Source organism: Equus przewalskii, chromosome 1, assembly GCF_037783145.1.
Source record: "Equus przewalskii isolate Varuska chromosome 1, EquPr2, whole genome shotgun sequence".
Classification (NCBI taxonomy): domain Eukaryota; kingdom Metazoa; phylum Chordata; class Mammalia; order Perissodactyla; family Equidae; genus Equus; species Equus przewalskii.
Window position 1 is genome coordinate 42,758,489 of NC_091831.1, and position 23,337 is coordinate 42,781,825.

Sequence of the window (23,337 nt, forward strand, 5' to 3'; positions counted from 1 at the left end):
TTAGATATCATTTGGGAAGATTTTCTAAGGTATTGGAACTTAATCTTTTAAAGTTTTAAACTCTGAAAACTACAGACTCTCTTCCAAAGTAAATTCCCATATACGGTAAATTGTGCATACAATTGAGGGGCTCACAGACACGGCAAAACCTGCTGGTGAAAACCAGGTTAAGAACCCCTGCTGTCACAGAAATAAACTAGCTGCTATTTTCCAGCCAAATTGAAGAGATGCTACTTAACAGGCACCCTGTGATATATGTTGACAATTTAAAAAAGAAAAATGGGGAAACATGTTTCCTTAGGGGTCTGTTTCTTTAGAATAGCTTAATGGAAGACATGTCTTGAAGATGTTGCAAATATTCTTTTAGTTTATGATTGGCAAAATGATGTTTTAAATACAATGAAAATTCACCTAGATCTCTAGAATCCAAATTCATGCAACCATTTCTACCATTGCTAGTTGTAGTTCATACACCTTTTTTGTTTTACCACATTTGTCAATAATACTGCTAATATACTTTTCTTATCAGCTGCTGTGCTAATTTTTTTCTATCTTTAAAATTTAATCACTATTTCTCTCTCTCACTCTCACACGCACTCACACACAGGCACAGCTCTCATTTTTATAACCCAGTATTATTCCATTTTATTTATTTATGTGTATCACTACTGCTCAGATATTTGAGCACTAAAACCAAAGCAAATCCCAGCATGTTTACTGCATTTGAATTGGAATGTGTTCTTTGGTTCTATTTCATGCTTATCTTTTCGCATTATCTAAGACTTGATTTTCAGCCACTTGATTCTGCTAGCGTTCACTCCTTCCCAGTCTTTCAGTGGTCAGCCAGGCCCAACACTGTCTGCATCCACTGCCTCCAGCCTTTTTTCCTACTCCTCCCCCTGGCCAAGCTGGCCTCCTTTGCCGTTTCTGGAATACACCCAGCCCGCTGGCCTTTGGGTCTTTGCTCCAAGTCATTTTCTCTGCCTGGAATGTTCTTTCCCCATATATCTGATTTATTGAATTCCTCATCTTCTTCAAGTCTTTGCTCAAATCTCACCGTCCCAATGAGACCTACCCTGACACCCTACTTAATTCTGCCCCTTCTCCCACACACTCAATCCCCTTATTCCCAATCTCTTTATTTTGCTTTTTATATTTTTCCATAGTACTTATCACCTTTTGGTAGATTATATAGTTTATTTGTTCATTGTCAACCCCCACCTTTGTCCTCCCTCAACTACCAAACTCATTCAAACTAGGATGTAAGCAACATGAGGAATGAAGGCAGAGATCTCCGTCTCCTTTGTTTGTTGATAGATCCTAAATTTCTATAACAGTCCCTAATAGTAGCCGCATAATGAATATGCTTTAAAAACATTACATGAAGCCTATTATATATTCAACATTGAGCCAGTTGCTCGATATAGAAATGAAATATATAGCCTTGTCTTCCTAAGGGGCTTTGGCAGCCCAGAAGAGAAGACAAGCAAATCAAGGACATCTATGGATTGAACATCATCTATGGCTACAGTGGGGCTGTGATGGTGAGCAAAACCCAATGAGGATACACCCCTCATGTTGCTCACGGTTCAATTAGTGGTCAAGTTTACTATTAACGTAAAGTACTTGCTGACCAGTGATATGGTAACACTCATGTGTGGGTGCTGTGGGGCCATAGCTGTGAGAGGGTAGAGGAGTCAGAGAAAGATTCTGGGAGCAGATGGCCCTTGGAAGCGGGGAGTCTGTGAGGTAGATTTTGGTGGGAAAGAACATTCCAGACAAAGGGAGTGGCCTCTATGCTTAGAGGCTGGAGAGTCTTAGTATACATTCCCAGCTTACTGCCTTACTTCTTGGCTCTTGTCACTGGTACCTTCTGGACTATCTGGCACTACATCTGCTGTGAGAACTCCTCGTTAAACTGTGGTCCCAAGCGGTAGCCTTTAGTTGTGTTTTTACAACCTACTTTGTTTTTAGAGGCATTATAACCAAATTTAAAAGTCAGGGCATTTTTACATAAACACATCTCGCTTCTCTTTAAAAATCTGATGAATGGGCAACACTGGCCCACAGCCTCACATGGCCTCAGCCTGCTGGTGGAGAACGTGCTCACCCATTTACCCTGGTCCCCATGGTGCCTGCCCCTGCAGGCTGCTGAGTTTATAAACCTTGGACTGAAACTGTGAACCAACTTTCTCTTCTCAGAATGTAGTTTCCCCTATTTTGGTGCATTTTCCCTTTCTTAGGCACCTGTGAAAATGCAGTAAACAGAACAGGATACTTGCTTCTCCGCTGGTTCCTTCCTTTGAATAGTCAGCAGTTGGCACAGTTGTTTCTCCTCAAGACTCTCTGTGACTTTACATTCTCTAAATTGTAGCCTCAGTGAGGATGGTGCATGTGCATATATGTGTGTGTATATATTGATATATATACATATATATTTAATGTAATATACATATAATTTTATTTTTTAGTTAAAAATAGAAAGGATTTCTAAAATTTATAAAATTAAAATGAACTCCTTTGGACTGTTTTATACCTAGGAAGGCAATTGGAATTTGTTATCTATCCCACTGCAGTGTAGTATCATAAGTTCGTTTTGTTATTATTAACTCATCTATAAAGACTGCTTGCTCTCGGTTGGACTCAGAGTTAAGGGTTTAATATGTACTATCTTAGTTAATTCTTAGAACTCGGGACAGATCTTACTATCGACATTCTGAATATTATGAAGTTGAGGCTCGGATAGTTTAAGTAAAATTAACCAAAATTATACATCTAGAAAGATACAGAATTGAAATTTGAACCAGGCTTATATGATACAGTTTCATGTGACCTTTCCACTCTAGACAGAGAACAGGTCCAATTTTTTGGTTACATTTATCCCTATTTAGCTACTAGTTAATAACCCGTTTTGGGCTTTTAAAACACATTCCTGGTAAAAATTTTAAATGTTTCATTTATTTGCTTTGGGGAAAAGAGAGTAAGGAAGATTTCTAACCAGTATTCATTATCTGCCATTTTGAGCTCTACAGGGCAGTTGTAGAAAATTTGATGAGGAGGTATTCAGTGGAAGATACAGGTGTTCTTTCACTTTTCTTTTTTCCCTTGATATGTATTAAATGGAATTGCTGTGTTAGTGATTATTTGTTTTTAAAGATTTAATGACTATGGCAGTCTTCATTGATAAAACAACCAAAATTTAATCTAGCTAATGCTATGATATCTTAGTTTGGCTTTTTCTTTTTCTTTGTTACTCTGGTCTTACATTTTATTTGTGGTATTTAATTAGATTAAATTCAGCTCATTAACATCTTCTGCAAACTAATTAATTCTCCATTAAGAGGGCTTTGTTTTCCTGTCAATTCTTTGATGACTTAACAAGATTAGGTATTACTGCATCCTAAAGCTAATTATTTTATGAATGGAGTGGTGATTTTCAGATGTCTAGTATATGAATACAAATTGCTAGTGGCTTTTAAAAATCAAGATGTAGTTTGAAGGTATATAATCATCACCATTAATTTTGGGGGTACTTAGTCATTTTACAGCATAAGACTTTGTTCCTTGGGGCACAAAATTAGAGATTATAAAAGCAAAAGCTCTCTATAAAAGGCAGGCTATTCTTATTTTTATTTACATAGGCATCAATAACATTGCTCTATGGAGCAGTTATATAGAATGTCAAAATGAAAAATGTAAATTTTGGTTTAGTAAGGAAGAAATTCAGTTTAGAAAAAATTGCATGTAACTGCAAAGTTAAAGAGAAGAAAAACCTGCAGTAGGTTAATTCAGCGAGTACTGAAAATCTGTGTTTAATAACTGAGGCAATAATCATTTATACTTCAAGAAGATACCTCAAACGTGTTTAATTGTGATCATTTACATTTCACAAAAATACCTGTGATAGCCCTTTCTTGCTTATATAGTTTCCACAACTTCTGCTAATTACATTAATTTTTCATGAATCCTGGGTGAGCGTTCCTATTACTTGCTATAAAACTGCCCCTGAAGGACCGCTGATGAAAGTTCCGTACAAGGGGTAATGAGTGCTCACTTCCTCTTTGAGAGACATGGCAAATTTCTAACAATAGTTTGAACAAGCTTTCTTTTACATTCCATCAACGTTTATTTGGCGCCTTTGAGATCCAGACACGGCATGAGCTTTGAGGAAACAATATGATAAAATAAACAGTGGGAAAGATAGACGTGTAAATCAACATGTCAATGTAAAATAGACTATGAGAAGCTTTGATAGGTCAGATCATGAGAATACATAGAGAGTGCTTGTTTCAAGTCGAGTCAGAAAACAGGAAATTGGGAAGAAAAGATGATACCTAAACTGAGTGTTAGAGAGGAAGAGCAGCACTTCACCTCTCAACTCCCAAAAAGTGAGTGGGTATGACGGGTGGGTGAGAAAGGTGTTCAAATGACCTGAGTGTCTAAATAAGAAAGCAGTGAGGGGCTAGAATTAGCTGATCCCGTAGATACTTTTAAGATAAAAGCAAAAATCAAAATGTAAAGATAGTGAGAATAAGGTGGAAGAAGTGACTCATTCCAACAGGGAGACAAGAGGAAAATTTAACAACAAAAACATCCCAGTGAACTTAATCTTCCTCAATGATACTTTTAAAAAAAAAAACATTCAGCAAGTGACAAAATAAGAAAAGAGATTGTAAACTGAACTGTTGTAAGTTGCCTTCTGCACAGATAATTATGGAAATATGAAGATATATAGAATACTTCCAGAAAGAATCTGTTCATAAAATTGTAATATAATTTCATAGTTCCCTTAGTTGGCTTTCACTTGTGGCTACCAGTAGGAGCGGGAGCTCTTTCATGTGTACAATGTAGAGAGCAAAGTGGTAGAAAATGTGGAAAACCTTAAAATAGTGCTCTTCAAATTGTTTTGAAAGACTTAGATTTACAGTCAGTCACTGTGTTATAGAACTATGGGATGATTAATTCCCAAGCATCAAAGTCAAGGAAGAGATTTTCCCCTGTGGTAAGCCCTGGAAAGACTACTTGCTCTCAACATCATTCTCTAACTACACTGTCACAGTGTCACATAGTAATTTGAAACAGACTTATTATTGTGGATCCTCTTTTCTCTGTTTTTTTTTTTTTTTTTTCTTTAAAATGCATGGAATCCTGGAAGGAATACAGGGTGGCGGTTGGAGAAGGGGAGTAAGGTAGGGAGATGTGTATGGGAAGCAGAAGAGGTGGATCACAGATGGTTCAAGGATAATCTCAACCTATATAGACTTTACCAGATCAAAGGAAAAGTTGAAGTTAAAAAAAAAGAAACAGCCTTAAGATGTTACCTTTCACAGTGACTTAGATAGTAGGAAGGTTGTTTTTGGAATCACAGACTTGATGTAGAAGCCTGGCTTGCCACTTAGTCATGCTGTCCTGGGTTTCTTCATTCTGTGAGCCTTCTTTTCCTCATTAGGAATAATGAAGATATGAGTACTTGCCTTATAGACAGAGAATATGGTAGAACAGGATAACGTGTGCAACGCATTTGGCACACTGCCTGGCATATGGCTGCTGCTTCCATTACCGTGGATTTTATTATTGTTGTTGATGATGATGGTGCTAGTATTCTTACAATGAGTTACTACTCACAGGGGAACAAGGAGGGCCTTCAAGAAATTCAGTAAGCCCAAAATAGCAGTGGCACTTCTAGATGAGTGCAGCCTTGGGATTATGGACTGCTAATGATTCAGTGAGAGTAGGGCTTCCTGCCCTGGGGTATTGGCAGCCTTCTCAGAGCTCAGTGAGTTGAATGCCAAGTATAAAGGCTGTATAGGAATCCCACTTAAGTGTGATGCCAAGGAGGGGTTTGCTCATGTTGTATTTTAGTAGTTGATTTTATTTGTAATGCTTCTGCTGCTGTCTCTAGGGAAGAGTTAGCATGAGTCCAGAATCAGTGGAAAACGAGTTTAGACTCTTTTTTCAGTAGCACTAATGGAACACACAGAGTTTGAAACATGCCCTCTGGGCCCTGTGGTGGTGAGGAATGTGCTTGTGCCAGAATACATCTAATGCACGGTCTGTATGGTGAAACATGTTTTTGGGTTTTTTCCTACAAAGTTATCTGACCTTTGTCACCATACTAATGCATGAGACATTGTGGCTTTACTGTTGATCTAAATTCAGCTAAAATGAGCCCCGCCTGAGTGGATCCCTATGTATGACTTCCTAAAAAATCCTAGCAACTGTGCCAGAAGTCTTCCTTTATCCCTCTGAGAAGAAATAGAGGGATCTGTTGCCAAGGAACTATTCACTTTATGTGAAATTATGACCAAAATGAGAACATTTTTCCAGGACGAATCGTTAAAATTTCTTTGTTGGTTCCATATAGCGTGTGCTGTTGACATCTGTGGATCACCTTTACTTCACTTTAATCTTTTCAAACTTCTTATTTATGCTGCTTTAGAACTAACTGGGATTTTACTAAAACAAGTGAAGGATTAAGTTTCCTTCATAAAGAAATGTAGCTTGAAGGAAATGACATTTTTAATGCTGCTTTCAGTTCTCATTCATTTGTGGTGTTTCTGCTCTGTTGCCCAGAACGTATTCATTAGAGGCTGTCTAAAAAACTTCTATTAAGGTTTTTTTGGCCATGGCAATTTGATGGATACAGAAAACAATCTTACAGGATTCGGATGCTCATATACATGCCACTCATGTTGATAAGCGTGTCTCCTTAGCTTAGTTTTAATAGTCAGAATTCGTGTCAGCATATATCTCTATATTTCTGAAATACTTCTGCAAAAAAGAATAAAAATATTCAAACAGATTTATTTTCCTGTTGCATTCCTGCCTTAATTTGACAAGAGAATATCACTTTCAAAGACTGTCAGTATATCTCTAATACTGCCTGCACTTCAGAAACTGGTTTCCAATTTATATTTCATTGTTACTATATTTTCTGACTTGAAAAATATTAAGGAACATGCATTTGACATAATTTTACTGTAACCATACCACACATGTTTTGAATCCTGTTTAGTCCATTTAACATGCACAGATCTCTGTTGAGGTGGGGGATCAGAATGACATATCCTTACATCTATATTGCATGGTGCCTTTCTTGAAATTCTACTCATACTACATAGATTTACATAAACATAGAGGAAGAAAAGATTCAAACTTTTCCAGGAATACAGTGCACTTAATAACAACAGTAATAGAGGAAACATTTAACGAGTTCTTACTGAGCCCAAAACTCCTCTAAATAATTTGTATGTATTGACTCATTTAGTCTTCTGATGAACCTTATGAGGTAGATAGTTCCTTTAGCAATAAGACATTTGAGGCCCAGAGAAGTTGAACTATCTTGCCCAAGGTCACCTAGCCACCAGCTTCCAGAGCCAGAATTAAATGACAGTGGTTGTATTAGTTTCCTATTGTTGTGGTAGTGAATTACCACAAACTTCGTTGCTTAAAACAACACAAATTTGTTATATTACAGTTCTGGAGGACAGAAGTCCAAAATGAGTCTCCCCGGGCTAGAATCAAGGTTTTTGGCAGGGCTGCATTCCTTTCTGGAGGTTCTAGGAGAACTTCTGTTTTCTTGCCTTTTGCAGCTTCTCAAGGCTTTCAGTATTCCTTTGCTCATGGACCCTTTCCATCTGCAAAACCAGCAATGGCCGATTCCAGTCTCTCTCATCACAACACTCTAACACACTCTTCTGTCTCCCTCTTACACTTCTAAGGCCGCCTGTGATTATATCGGTCCCACCTGAATAATCTAGGATAATCTCTTTATTGTAACATGGACTGATTCAAAACCTTAACTGGATCTGCAATCTTGATTCCACTTTGCCATGTAACATAACATTCATAGGTTCTGGGGTTAGGATGTGGACATCTTTGGGCGGTCATTGTTCTGCCTACCACAGGCTCATTTATTACAACAGGGTCATTTCTTTCACTGAGGTTTGTGATTAAAACACACACAATTATTTCCAATGTCTCAATGTATTGCAGTTACATGGTAGAACACATGTGTTTTGTGTTGGGAAGCAAAATTTCAGACCAAGATTCCTGTAAAAGTGACTTATTTAAGACGTGTTGCCAGGAAAAATAGATATGAGAGTGGACAAATGGGGCCAAATGGGCAAGGAAGCCAAGCAAGGGTGTGGTATCCAGCCAGTTGCAAGGAGTATAACATTAGCTCAGTCCTGCTGGGAAAGCTCTGAAAACAGTGCAGGTCATACCTCAGAGCTGCAGTGCACTGACTGAGGATAAAAGGACTGGGGTATTTATGCCCCTACATCCAGGTCCTTGGTTAAGATTTCCTCCCCAAGTAAACCCCCGGGCATTTCCTGCTCACTTGACACGTAGATTCCAGTTGCCTGAGGGCATGCCCTCCATTAGGAGATCCAGCTTTGGGTTTTAGGGAGTGAAAGTATAGCATGAGCCTGTGGGCGTTACAGTGGTGAAAGGGACCCAAGGGATAGTGGACAAAGCACTGACAGTGTCTGCTACAGTATTGAACTGCTCCCACCCATCTACTTACCTTCCCATATTGTATTATACAGTGCGACAAGACCTTAGCACCAAATAATAGAGCTTCTCCTTATTTGCTGATGGAAATGAGAGGCTACAAAAATAACTACAGAACCCAGCTGCCTATCAATAGATATTCATTTATTTATTCAGGAAATCATTTAAAAAATACCTATTGTATACATAACTCTTTGCCAGGTGTGTTGTATAATAATAGCCCCCTCTTCCAGGATTTTAATAGAAACACAAATTGTTCAAGCAAAATTAGATTAAAATATGAGACATTAAAATTCACTATTTCATAAAATGATTCAGTCAGTAATTCCTATAGCTTTTCAAAGTACTGGAGGAGCCAGTGGAATGTGAAAAAGCTTGATGATATCCTCAGGTATGAAACAGTGATCTCAATGCCTACTTCAAGGACTTTTGGTAAAGGTTTAAATGCAACAATGCGTGTGAGCACTGTTGGCATGGTGCTTGGAACAAAGTAACTCCTCAATAAAATTTAGCAGAATCTAATTCCACTGAACCTTCAAGTGTAGCTCTAATTCGATCTATATTTTCCATAGGCAGAAATATATGCATATAAGTCATTTAGGAGAAATGGTAGTAATATTAATTAAGGAGAATTAAGTGAGTTTGAGAGCCTCATTTTTTTTCTTTATGCAAAATAGTATCAGGGTGGTCATTAGTTTTATGTCATCAGTTAAGTCAATAAAATAAAAATCCTGGGATTTATATATCTTATTAGATATTTCTTAGAGTCAGGAAAGATATGCCTTAGAAAAAAATTAAATTAAAATCAGCCCTTAATTCTGTGACCAAATGAACTATCTTCTATCATGACTTTAAAATATATATATATAGCCCATGAATCATTTCAGCTTAGAATTAATTACATTCTAACTCAAATTTAAAATTAAACATAAATCCTGACTTTTTAGCTCTCCTGCTCTGAACAAATGATTAAATGATGGCTGTGTTTTTATATTTATATTTTAGTAGATGTATCTTATTTTATGTATATGTGAACACATTGATTTAGTGTTGAATGTCATTTTAGCCACCAAAAAGATGATGAAGTAGTAAATAAAATGTCTTTCTCTGAAGAAATGATTTAATTATGATATTTTAGTTGTTAAAGATCATACTATTGAGTGTGTTATAAAGGAAGTCATTTGGGTCATTTAAAAATTGATGTCACCTTATTTCTGTGATAAACATCAAAGTATGGTGTCCAGAGTAGTACATGCCCAATACCTTTCAACATTACCTGATTCTTTACCTGGTGAAATGACAGTTACCATTTTCTGAGGTCTTTCAGTTGTTTAGGAACATATATATATATATATATATTTTATCACCCTAGAGGTTAGGAAAAGGCAGTCATTAATAAGACTATCTGCTGAGCCTTTGGATTATATGACATTGTTTTAATTTTCTATTATGACATAGAAAAATATTTTAAAGGAGGGACTATATACATGGTGTAAAGATATAGACTAAATAATATCTGGGAGGGTTTTTTCCAATTCTGAAATCCTAAAAGATTTTCTTCCTTTAAGGCATATGTCAAGAATTGAAAACATCTTATTTCTTTGTGAGTTAAGGCAGGTTATCATATTCATCATTCCCTTAATTTACCGCACTCAGTCAGTGGTACCAAATATGATAAAACAAAGATTTAGCAACGTTTTTTGGATTTAACTCTTCTACCTGCCCATTTGTGATCTTTTGATTTTCAGAATCCAGCCACAAATGTGTAATACTTTTCTTTGCTTTTTTGGAAGAATATGGAAATCTAAATCTATTTTTAATTTCATTTGGCTAGAGGCTGGATTCACTTTCATTTGATCTGTATTGATGTTAATGTTTTTTGTAATTAGACAAAAAACACCATGGACAACTAAATGAAGCCACACAGATGCTATTTTAAGAATCAGTGAAAAGAAGTCTTTTCTCTTTCATATTTTCTTAAAATCTTTAAGATTTTAAGAACTAGTTGAATTTATATGCCAAGTACTTGGTTGGTTTATTGTTTAGTGAAATTAAGAGACAACAGTCTTTCTTTACTACTAACTGGAAGAAACCCATGTCTGAGTCTAAATTGCTTCCAGTTCCAGAAGGAAATTGCAGTGCCTGTAAAGACACTCCATATTATAGTTTTTAGGTTGCTGGACCACTTGCATTTTACAGTTGGTTCTTCTTGAGCACATCTTCAAGGAGCTGGTAGGAAGTAGATTTGATTTATTTTGATACTTAACCTGTGTTGAGGAGGAGATAATAACCTTTAAGTGGCGTGTGGAATTAAGGCATTATGTCCTTAAGCTACCGTTGGCTTTGTAGCGTGTACCAGAGTACTGTGCAGGATTGCAGCAGAGGCTAGAACAGAGGCCTTAGCTCTTCCTTAGTTTCTCTTTGAAATCACCCAGAGAAGTCAATGTTCACTCTTATTTGTTTTTTTTCAATGCTTGTTTTCAAAATAGCGATGAAATAAGAGTCTTCAAACTGTCAATTCATAAGTATTTAATGAAGGCCCTCCAGGTGTCCAGCACTGAACCAGCCATGCTGGAGATGATAAAAAACGGTTCAGCATGACTGTTTCTTGACTACCTTTTTCAGACAGAACACAGGCCACCCAGTTAAATTTGAATTTCAGATAAACAATAAATAACTTTTTTAGCGTATGTATGTCCCATGTAATATTTGCTAAATCTATGTATTTACCTGCTAGATCTGAAAACCCTCTTCCTCTGGAAACTCACAGGTTGGTGAGAGAAATAATTGATACATATATAATATTTTATATATATAATATTATATATTTATTTATATAACATCCTTACGCAGCAGCATAAGCCAGCATGTAAGCAAGTTCCAAATTGTGTAGTTTAGGTCAGTACTTCATAGTTTCGGGGGGGTTTTTTTGCCTCCTGTGGCACAAATCATAGATAGCCTTCGTGAGAAGCATTAAGATCTGCAGCATAAATTTTGAGTTATGGTAATTCTTGGTTATTTCTCCCATTTCTTTCAATTAAGAAACACAAATTGTAATGACACTTAATGAGAGTGTCTTTATTATAGGGATAATGCTGAAGCTATTCTAGCCTGTATATATTTTTAAATAAATTATTCAAAAGCGTCTTTCAGCTGTTGTTAGTAACAAACTACTTGTACACCTGATTTTGTCACATTAGTGCGTGTCGTTAAGGAGCCTCACTTTATCTTTAAACGTCATAGGATAGCCTGACCCCCCAAGATCAGTGGAAATCACAGGAGTTGGAGAAAAGCATCATCGGAGAGATTGGATTTGAGTGGGGTCTTGAAAGCTTAGAGAGAACACAGTCAAGTGGTGGGATGTGAAAATTTTGCCGTAGAGACAGAAGAGTAGCCAATTCTCAGCCAATGGAATGACCAGAGCAAGAGGTGACCCAGAAACAGAAACATCCTCCCAGCTTCCTCAAGTCATCGCAAGTCCACAGAAGGGTCACTCAAAAATCCTCTTTTGACAAAGCAATGCATTTTAGACAAAGACCTAAAACCTGGGGACAGACGCAACTGTAGTATTTTCTATCTATTCTGCTATATTTTAATTGCTGAACAATAATTAAGAAGCTATATTTATAATGAAATCTAAACTGTTAATTTAAGTATTTTAAATTCTCAAATGAGTTTGAGAGTCTGAAGAATGACATTTTTACACAAAGCCTGTGAGCAGTGAGAGTCATTTGGGAAACTTTCTCCAACCTCCACATTGTCTCAAAATGTTTACAATATCATGCCAAAGATTATTACATGTTTTTCTAAATAATCTCTATAAATAATCACTTGCACTTTTAAAATGTTATGCTTTATCTCTTGTCTCAATGTCCTAAGTAGTTTATCTGGAAAATATTGAAAAGATCTTAAAAGTAGCAACTGTTTAACAAGATGACAATGTTTTAGCAAATTCTTATTATTGAAGGTAATGAAACTGAGGCCCTATGAGTCTATGGGCCACAGATTTTCATCACCAAAGTGTCACTTTCCAAAGTTGCCTTTGGGTATTATTTGTCAGTCCAAACGTTCTGCTACTTACTGCTTTAATCCCAGCTTGGAGCCCATAAATAAGCTAGAAAATAAGATTTGCCATGTGAAATAGAGTATGGCTGGCATAATTCACCTAGACTGTATCAACATGGTAAAAACATGTCACAAAAACCCTGCATCTATGCAATATAGTGTGGATCTAGTTGTTGGCACATATCTGGGTTCCAGTGGTTATTTTGGAAGATTTTTATTTAATTTTTCAAATTATGCATGCATGCACACAGACACACACACACACACACACACATAGGCTAAATATCTCTATATATTTTCTTCATTTTACAGAGGGAGATCAAGACTCAGAGAGGGAATGACAGCTGGATATCCCAGAACTAGGATGGAGAGTAACACAAATATTGAGTTCAGTTTCTCTGGTCTCATATATATTCCTTCTCATATGCCATCTTTAACTTAATTCTTGAAGAGAATTTAAGTTGTTAAAATATCCATTAGCACAATGAAATTATACCAAGAAAGCCATAAATGTATAAGAGGTGATCACTTTTAATCTCTATGATAGCTGGTAAAATAACCTTGCAAGAAGCTTTTGAGTGTGTGTATGTTTTTCCAGAGATCTCTGTCTGGCCTCCTGCGATATCCACCGTGATGACAGAGAAGCACCCCTGTCCTTGATCCATCTTCAAACAATGACCTGGCAAAGATGCCTAGATGTGGCTTGCTTAGGAATTGGTCCAAATATCGCTGCCAAGTGGATCACATTTTGCTTTGTCATGTGTAATGTGGCAAATTGCTTCTCTTTGAGTATACCATAAATATAGGCAGGCAAAAGAAGAGCTGGTTTATTTCTCTTCAGATTGTGTTCACTATATTGTTCTAAGTTTAAAGCCTGGCACTGGTCCTTTCTACAAATCAGAGTCTGTTATTATATAAAGCTGCCTTTTAAAAACGTACATAATCCGTAAATGTAAATTTCTTCTTCTCAGATAGCTATTATAATGATTCTAAAGATGTCTAATGTGAAATTTTGTATTACCTTTGAGGAAAAAGGATACTTTTAGTGAGCATGTGTTACAACCTTATAATAAGAAAGTCATCAGAGGTCTCAGAGGGGGAGTGGCTAGGAACATAATTAAGAACTTCAGTCAGAGCTGTAGTGGGCAGATTCTAGAAACCACATTATTTTCCTGAATGTAAAATTTGGGTACTCCTTTTTTCCCTCACTCCACCATTTTCCTAATTGGGCAGCTGCAGTTTCTAAAAATGTTTCTGTCAAACTAGGCAAAAGGGATACAATGAGCTTACTTTTCCAAGTTTGTTTTCTTGGTCAGGAAAATACATGATTTGACTTCCTGGCCATCTGGAAAAACGAAATTAATGAATACTTACCACTTATTTAGATATAAAATGTCTTATCCCCAAAAAAGACTTTATATGTTGTTAAAACAACAACAACAACAATAATAATACGCCTTCCTTATATGGGTCATATACAGCAGTGCCACAGAGCTTCACTTAGTTTCTGGGTGGTGGTTCCTTGTCTTCCCTGCTTCTGTCCTGTACCCCACCACTTCCCACTTCTTAACACCTTTGCTGTGCAAGAGAGCAAAGATCAGGGTCAGGTGCACCATGTGTTTATCGGGGACGTGGCGCTAAACAGCCTTTAGTAGACCTGATTTGGGGTTGAGACGCCTCTGCAGCCGAGCTCTGTGTCTGTAAGCTGTTCAGAATCTGCCCATCTCACATAGGTTTTTTTGTTTAGCTTTGTTTGTTTTCTTTTTAGAAAGATGGAAGGAGGAGGGAAGAAAGATCACTACCCGAGGAAAAATATACTGAGAAATTGAGGCAAAAAGGAAATGGGATGTATGGGGGCAGGGGTGAGTTGAATATGAAAGGAGGATGAACAAGAGCACAATCTCTTCTGGGAGGTCTGGTATGCCTTTAAGAGCTGGGCCATAGTTTGGAGCTGTGTTTTCCAGCAAAAGTGCAAAGAGTCCATAAAATATAAACAGCTCGATTGCTCAAAAGAAGCATAATTTACCCACATTGCTGGGGCCACCTCATAACAATCAGTCAACCATTGCTGCAGGGTTGTTACTTTGTGTGACCAATTACATGCAGAGCTGCATGTGCTGGAGGTAGGAAGCATTGCCATCCTCTTAGGAAAGTTGAATTACCTAATAAAGGCAGGTGTCTAAATAGAAGTGGGTTCCATTAGACTGAAAAAGTACCTAAGCAAGTTTGACCCCGAAATGTTTACTAATGCCGATAAGTACTGGAATTGTCCCAAAGGTCTTCATTTGATTGTCTCATTGAATCTTTATCACCTTACAATGTAGATGTTATAGTCCCATTTTTAACATAAATAAACTCAGGCTCAGCAAGATTAAGAAATTCTTCTAAAGATGTATAACTAGGAGGGTCCAGAACTGAATATATTGGGTTCCAATGCCTACACTCATTCTATCATACAGTATAGGAAATTGCAGATGGAAGAGGGAAAAAAAAAGTGATAGGGAAAATATTTTGGAAAAGCAATTTCAGATACATCTTCTTTAAATTAGACAATTTATTTAGAGCACAGGGCACAGTGCCCAGCACATAATGAATGTGTAAAAATGTCAGCTGTTATTATAACACTTCGTTTCAACAGTTTTGCTCCTTTGACAGTGTAATGACAGCCTTTGTCGACGCCCTTACCCAAGATTATAGGATTTATAGATAACAGGAGATAGTATATATTGTGATGTTTTTCTATTCTTATTAAAATTTCTTCGCGAAGGTAGTAGTTACTCATGTTTTAAGCACTCTGTTTCTTTGACGCTATTTTAAACATAATCCAGGAAGTTGCTGACAGGTGATCTTGTTTGTGTATGTCAATGGGAATGCTTTAATCTTATCTAATTTTAGGCTTTCTCTGGATATAAATAGTTTGTTCTTGAGGATCAAGGTGAAATACCTCCATGCTGAAAAGTTTCCTGGAGACACTCTGCTCTGTTATTTGAGAGTTTACCGCTTATATCTTGTATTAAGCAGTTTGGACCTCTCTGTAGGTCTTTCTGTGATCTGGCTCCTGCCCTCTTCTCTAGCCTGTTATCTCATTATTCTCTGACTCTTACTTTACTGCTTCAAAAACACGGAAGTGTTTGTAGTTTCTCCACTGTTTTCAGCTGTCTGCTGTTGCTCGCAGGATCCTCTCGGCCTAAAATGCCTGCCGGCTTTCTACCCCACTCCACTTCTTCCCACCTTGGACCTTGCCTGGCTAACTGATTGTTCTTTAAGACTCGACTCAAGCATAAGTTCTTCCAGGAAGGCTGTGCCTAACGTGTACTCAACACGACGGTACCAGCTGCTCTCCTCTATGCTCTGGCCATACCATTGTGTATTTAATTTTAGTTATAATTTCATTTTATTGTAATTATCTGGGTCCTGTGCACTTGCCTTTTACTCTGCTCTCTGCCTAGATATACATTTTATGGATGAGAGAACTAACCCTAACCCTACCTACTCCAGGGAAAAGAATGATCTGTGACATAGTAGAGTATGTGTCATTTCAACTTGTTTGGTGTTGGTGGTCCTATACCTATATGATTATCCACATTCTTTTTTTCTTTTTTTTTTGAGGAAGACTAGCCCTGAGCTAACTACTGCCAGTCCTCCTCTTTTTGCTGAGGAAGCCTGGCCCTGAGCTAACATCCATGCCCATCTTCCTCTACTTTATATGTGGGACGCCTACCACAGCATGGCGTGCCAAGCGGTGCCATGTCTGCACCTGGGATCCGAACCAGTGAACCCTGGGCCACTGAGAAGCGGAACGTGCGAACTTAACCGCTGCGCCACCGGGCCGGCCCCTATCCACATTCTTTTATGCGTGTGTGTGTGTGTGTGTGTGTGTGTGTGTGTGTGTGTGTGTCTAGTTCTTCTTGGCTTTGGGGGAGGGATGTTGATGGGGAGTTCTACCGAGGCAGACTCTTCACCTGCTTAATGAAGACATAATGAATCTTGGAGAGTCACTTCTTCAGGCTCTTTTTGTCTCCTCATTGAACTACTAAGTGGTCTTCCTTTATCTTGTTTCTTACACACTACTTGACATTGCTAGAAGGATCTTCCCAAAGCTTATGATTCTGTCACCTGCCTACTCTTAAATAAATAATTAAACTGTAGGAATGTCATAGCCTAATATTCTCTGCCTGCTACAATCTGGCCCCAGCTTTCTTTTCTTGCTGAATCTTCCATTTGCCCTCAATCTAACTTGGTTCCAGCAAAGCTGAACTTTTCAACAAACTCCATCATTCATGCTGTCCCTTCTATTTAGGATATTCTTCTGTCCCTGCAAAACCAAATTCTGCCAACATTGTAAGACGTGATAAATGTCTGCTCTCTCGCATAGCCATTCCTAAGATTTCTACCTACATGCAGTCTCTTTTCTTTCCAGATCCTTTCATGTATACTTAACTTGTGGCATTTACAATTTTTTCCCTTGTATTATAGTGACTTTTTGTGCTTCTAACAAAAACTCCTGGAGTTTCAATTCCCATCAACTGAAAAATGGAGATAAGCATCTCTATCATATGTGTAATAGTTTTCTTTTCATTGTATGTAACAAAGTCCTGCTCACCCTAATATGATGCAAAAAGGAACCATATTTCTTGTATGTCAACTATACTTCAATACAAAAAATTACCCCCAAAAACCAAAAACCAAAAGGGGCCACATTGGTTGGATAGTGGGCTATCTTACAAGCCCAGGGTTCCTTGGACCTTTCCAAAAGTATAATGAGCAGCCAAGAAAGTCGTTGAAAGTCAGTAGAATTCTCTCATCTCAGCTTTTCTGTGTACATTTCTCAGTCTTCTTTGCTGCAGATCTATTTTCTCTGCCTTTTCTATCCGTACGGTGGAGATGGCTCAGTCAGAGCTCCCAAATTTCTACCTGTTCTCAGGTGTAAGTGTCCTTGATTACCAGTTCCCCCTAAAGAGAATATGATTGCCCAGGTTGGTCAGTTAGCTAACTGGCCTTGACCACTTCATTCCAAGCAGCCATGAGCATGAGAGCCTAGTGGCAAAGAAGAGTTATCAAAGGTCCAGCTGGGCAGGCTTGCAGGAAACGGCTGTATTAGAGAATTGTTATTATGGTGCTCTGAGAAGACACTCTAAAAATGTATCTATTAGAGGATTGTTGTGAGAATCAAATATGATCATTTGTGCCACAAGAAGTGTAGCATGTGATACCTAGAGTCAGACTACCTGAGTTTGAATCTCTGGTCTGCCACTCATCAGCTTTATGGACTTGGGAAAATTGCTAATCTCTATTTACCTCAGTTTCCTAATCTGTCAAACTGGAAAAGTATAATAGTAACTAAATCATAGTGTCGTGAAGATGAAGTAAGTTCAAATGTGTAAATCCCTATTACAGAAATTAGCATATGGTGATCACTCAATAAATATTACTTAGTGTTAAATAAAATTATTTTCATAGTTGCTAATCTATAATTAGCATGAAATAAAGATTTGTTTCCAACATCTCTCACTTGCCTTTACTAAACTGTAGGTTTCTTGAGAGTAAGGACTATGCATTATACATCTCTGTAGCTGTCATGGTGTGTGACATAGTTTCTCGCACAGTTTAGGCACAGCAATTAGATGGGCAGATGGATGGAAAGAGGAAGAAAAGAAGAAAGAGAGGGAGAGAGGAGGAAGGGAAGAATAAAACTAACCCTTTAAATGTCCTTTGAATTAGGAAAGCAGATTTGGCTGCTTTGTTCATAAGGGATATCAACCCCTAATCTTCGGGGCAGAATAAAGGAAGTAATATAACACTCATCTCGTAGAATGATATGCCTGACTGTGCCCTGCTCTATAGACTGGAATACTAGACAGCGATGACTGTAGTGAGATGAGAATTCTCAGTTTTGTGATTAAGACTGAATATAACAACTGATGGTTGCAAGCCTCATGCTGTAGCTGCACACAGTTCAAAACACTAGATACTTTAATTAAGATTATTAAAAGTTCCATTAAGACATGATTTAATTAGCAGGTTATTTGCTGTGTGATCTTTAAAAATCTATCAAACAGTATGATGTTTTATTAAACTACAGATTATACTTATTGAGCATTTTCTTTTGAGCCATTTTAGATGTAGTTAGAGTCTGCAAAAGCGATTGTCGAATCACTAAGTAATTAGCTGTGGTGTAGATTCTGTTTTTGTTACTGCCAAGAAAACATTAATTAAGCACTTGGGCCTGATTAAATTGTCTGCCCTCAGGAGATAGAGGCATACAATCACAAGGGTGGAAGGAAGTGGACGGGCAGTGTTTTTCATACAGCAGTGGACTTGGGGTCAGGGGAATGTGAGTTCATGTCTATCCGTTACCCAATTAGGATGGTCCCGGCAAATACAGCCTATGGAATAACACCCCTTGACCACAGCTTCAGACTTCACAAGGATGGATATTTCCAAGGTCAGAAAGATAGCATGATTAGTGGAAGGTACGTGGACGTTGGGAACTGACAAATCTGAGTTAAAGTCGAGATCTGGCACTTTTTAACTGTATGACTCCAGGCAGGTCCTTGAATCTCTCTGAGCTTCAATTCCTTCATCTATTAAGGAGTGGGCAAACTTTTTCTGTAAAGAGCCAGATAGTAAATATTCTAGGCTTTGCCTATCCCATATGGTCTATAGCACATACTTTGTTTTCACTTTTTTTTTTTTTAACAACCCTCTAACAGTGTAAAAACCATTCACACCTTTGGAAATGTACAAAAGCAGGCTGCTGGCTGATTTGGGGGCAGGGGTATAGTTTTCTGATCTCCATATGATTGTATTATTAAGAAACTTAACTTTTAAGCAGCAAATACATGGTACAGAGAAGTGCTGAATGATTGTTAGTTCTCCCAAGTATCCGTGAAGCTCAAACTTTTGGTCGGTTTCAGTTGTACCACAGCTATTTTTAAAATGACCCTACTCTGGTACTACATGTGCACAGGGTTCTCAGCTATAAGTTCAAGGTAACAGTTCACAGCTATTGCTACCTGCCTCCCCAGCGCTCCTGTTGTAGCAGGTGCTCAATAAAGGATTGTTTGCTAATTGTAAGGGTGAAACTTAGCACACCAGTGCCTCAGTATTCAGAGAAGTGGCTCTGAATGGAGCATGGTGGGTGAAATATAGAGAAGATACACAGTCAGCTCTGCAGAACCCAGAACACAAAAGACAACTAAAGGATAGTTTGCCACATATCCCGTATCTGTCAGTTACTGTCATGCAAACTTCAGTATCATGGGTGAACTGAGTGGAGGGAATAATGAGAGCAACTGGGTGGTATGCATCAGGGAAGACTTCTTGGTGGTACTGACATTGTCACCATTAACTTTATCTAAATATTTTTCTTCTTACAATTTTTCAGGACAGATGAAATGGTTTTCCCTAGGAACTCACTTTAGTCTCTAACAACAGAAAAGAAAACAAAATAATAAACTCAGACAACTAGGAGGCACATTGACCACATATTGCCTCCTACTAGTCTTTTTTTTTTCTCCTTTCAGAGATTTTATATAGGTTTAAGGATATGGCAAAACAATCTTTTGAAATTGTAAAGATCTTTGTGTAGTCACTATACAGTCATTTACATTTCTCCTGACCCAACCCTGCTGACCTCATTTCTCTCTCCTCTGCTTTTTGCTCCCAGGGTTTCAGCCACTATGAATTAATTGCTATTCTCTATACAAGACTTTCTCATCCTTCTTCACAGGCTGTTCATTGTGATATGACCACCTCACATTCTCTGTTGACAAATTTCTACGTGCACATTAGTTCTTATCTGAGGTGTCACCTCACAGCATAGCTTTCCATGATCCTCTCCACTGTCAATCCATGCCCCTCCTCCACTTCTTCTCCCAATCAGGAGTGGGACATTCCCATGTGATTCTGTGTCACTCTGTTCCTGATCACCTCTGATACTCTGATCACACCGCATTATAACTGTCAATAGTCTGTCTTACCTACTAGATTGTAAACTCTTGAAGGGCAAGGATTTTGTTCTTTACCCCTCTATATCCCCAGAACCTAGGACAGCAGCTGGCTCAGAGTCTATATTCAGAAACTTTATTTAGGGTTGCCAGATAACATACAAGAGAACAGCTAAATTTTAATTTCAAATAAACAATGATTAATTTTCTACTATAAGTATATTATTATCTGGGATACTCTTATACTAAAAACAAAATCATTCTTTCTCTGAAATTTAAATTATATTGGATGTCTTATATTTTTATTTGCTAAATCTGGCATCCCTACTTTATGAATGAATGAATATCATTCTTTCCTTTATTACAGCAAAACACCATTTTCTTTAATTCCTGCAAGTTTCAGATTAGAGAATAAACCATAGTAGAAAATTTCATCACTGTGATCTGAAATCCTTGATTGCACTTTGAAAGCATGCTTTTCTATTTAAAACAGAAGACTTATTCACTATGAAGAGATGACTTCATAGTTCCTTGTGGAACTTTCCAGAATAATAGAAAAAGCATGACAATTATGATGGTTTATCAGTAAATTAACAAGGATGAATAGAATCTATTCTATGAATAGAATCCAATAGAGGGGTTGGATGTGCTATAATTAAAAATGATAATAATAATGTTTATTGAGTGATTTCAGTATGTCAGATATTGATCCAGGTGCTTTTCATATGTTTACTTGCTTATTCTTCACAAAATTAGTCCTGTTAAACCATAGTATTTTCCCAAGAAAATTGAGAAACAGAGAATGTAAGGGTCTTATTCTAGATCACACAGCTAGTTAGTGGCACATCTGGTATTTGAACCTAGATAAAGTAACTCTTGAATCTGCTCTTCTAATTGCTATGCTCTATTCTCTCAAAGCAGAGACTTACCATGACTTAATGCACCTGTGTGATTAGATTATTAAAAATAATTATGGAGAGAATGTTTATTTCCCAATTACTAGTGGAAATATTAGAAACACAATCTCAAGGCAATATTAAACATAGGTATTAATTATTATATACATAACGTGGATATCTATAGGAAATGTTTGTATATATACACATAAATTGGTGGCTTAACCTTTTGAGAGATCCAAAGTGCCACTCTAACAGTTGTTAAGGGTGTTAAGAAGCAGATGACCCTGCTGAAAAAATACCTTCCTTAGTTTGTCCTCCAGTTCCTATAACTGCTGCCAGTGGAAGCAGGACAGAAGGCAGTGCTGCAAGGGACACTGGAGGATACTGTGTCAAACGTTTTTACTTACTAGCCTTCTAAGCTGGCATCTCCTCAGTGTGATCAGACTAGGCCAGCATACATTAGCTCTAGCCCGGCGAGCTGGGGATGGCTTTGGGGTGAGGGTTGAGAGAAGGCCCAGGGATGGACAACAGCTAACCATGCAATCAGCACAGACAAGGCCTTGCAGGAGAGTAAAAGACTTCACCAGGCTCTCGACCCAGAAACTGCTTGTAAGAGTCAATTTCTATTATTTCATCTATTTACTTTTTAAAAATGTTTATTTTATGGCAGATAATTCAAGTACATAATGTAAAATTCAAAAGCTACAAAAGTAATTTTCCATCCTTCCTCTGTCCTTTAATCACACATTCTCTTCTCTGGATGTAATTACTTTTTCTAATGCATCCTGAAATAATCTATGCATTTTAATGTATGCTTATTTGTGTGTGTGTGTATTTTACATAAATGAGAGCATATACATGTGGTTCTGCACCATGGTCTTTTCACTTAAGATATCCCAGAGGTCATATACATAAAACTTTTCTTCAGTTCTTTTAGTGTTATTAAAAAAAATATTCCCTTGCATTATTGTTGGAAATTTTATTTAAATCGGTCTCACATTGATGGAATGTTTATTTCCAGTGTTGTTATTCACACAATGCTGTAGTAATAGACTTAAATGCCATTATTTCCCCAATGTGTGAGTATGTCTGAAAGATAAATGAGTGCAAGAAAAATTTTAATTTTTTAAATTAAAAATTTAATTTTTAAAATAATGCTGAATTACTATACAAAACTGAATTGTCTACAAAGGTTATACTAGATTATATTTCTACCAGTAGTGCATTCACACACCTTTGCATTTCTCTCACTCTGAGATGTGGCATATTTTCATATGTTTAAAAGCTATTTCTTCCTTGTCTATGAACTTTCTGTATCATTTGCTCACTTTTTAATTGAGATATTTTTATACTCTTATTGACTTGTAGAAACTCTTTACATGTTAAAGAAATTGGCTTTCAAATATTAGCTATTTTAATTATATAGTATTTTAAAACCATTATATATATAATTTAAATCACAGGTGTTAGGCAGGTAGGACAAGTCTAATATATCAAAAATTCTTGGTAAAAATTGATTGATGTATTTGACACATTCAATACCCTGAGTGCTTTTTCTAACCACTGTCAACTGTAGGAGTTTTGATTGTATGCAGTGGTTTGGTTTTAGCACTTTTTCTTCAAACTGGCCATGTAGACACATAGCCATGACTTTTCTTTCTTTACCAGTTAAGTTGTTTCTTCTGTTTATCTTTGATTCAAAGTTAATATTCAGTTTGGATAAAATTATAGTATATTAGATGCACTGAATTCTGAAATCACTGAAGAATTTTGTTTAGAGAACTAGCTCTTTATTGAAATAATGCAAAATAGGAAATATCTGATGAGCAAGTACCAATAAAACCAGGTCTTTTACAGTTTAACTCTACTTTAAAATTCTAGATATTTCTCTTCTCTAAAAGAGCTCAATT

The 23,337-nt window shown here is 37.1% G+C and overlaps 1 protein-coding gene across 4 annotated transcripts in view; it reads left to right on the top strand.

The window, feature by feature from the left end:
- The window catches only part of PRKG1 (protein kinase cGMP-dependent 1), a 1,115,575-nt gene that overhangs the window by 940,204 nt on the left and 152,034 nt on the right, over positions 1-23,337 (top strand). Inside the window, exon 1 of one of the 4 annotated variants that reach the window (XM_070562461.1) lies at positions 21,782-22,036. The exons of the other annotated variants lie outside the window; for them this stretch is intronic. The gene's annotated coding sequence lies outside the window, so the exon portion shown is untranslated. Of the gene's footprint in view, positions 1-21,781; positions 22,037-23,337 lie in introns of those variants that run through there. 4 annotated transcript variants of the gene reach the window in all.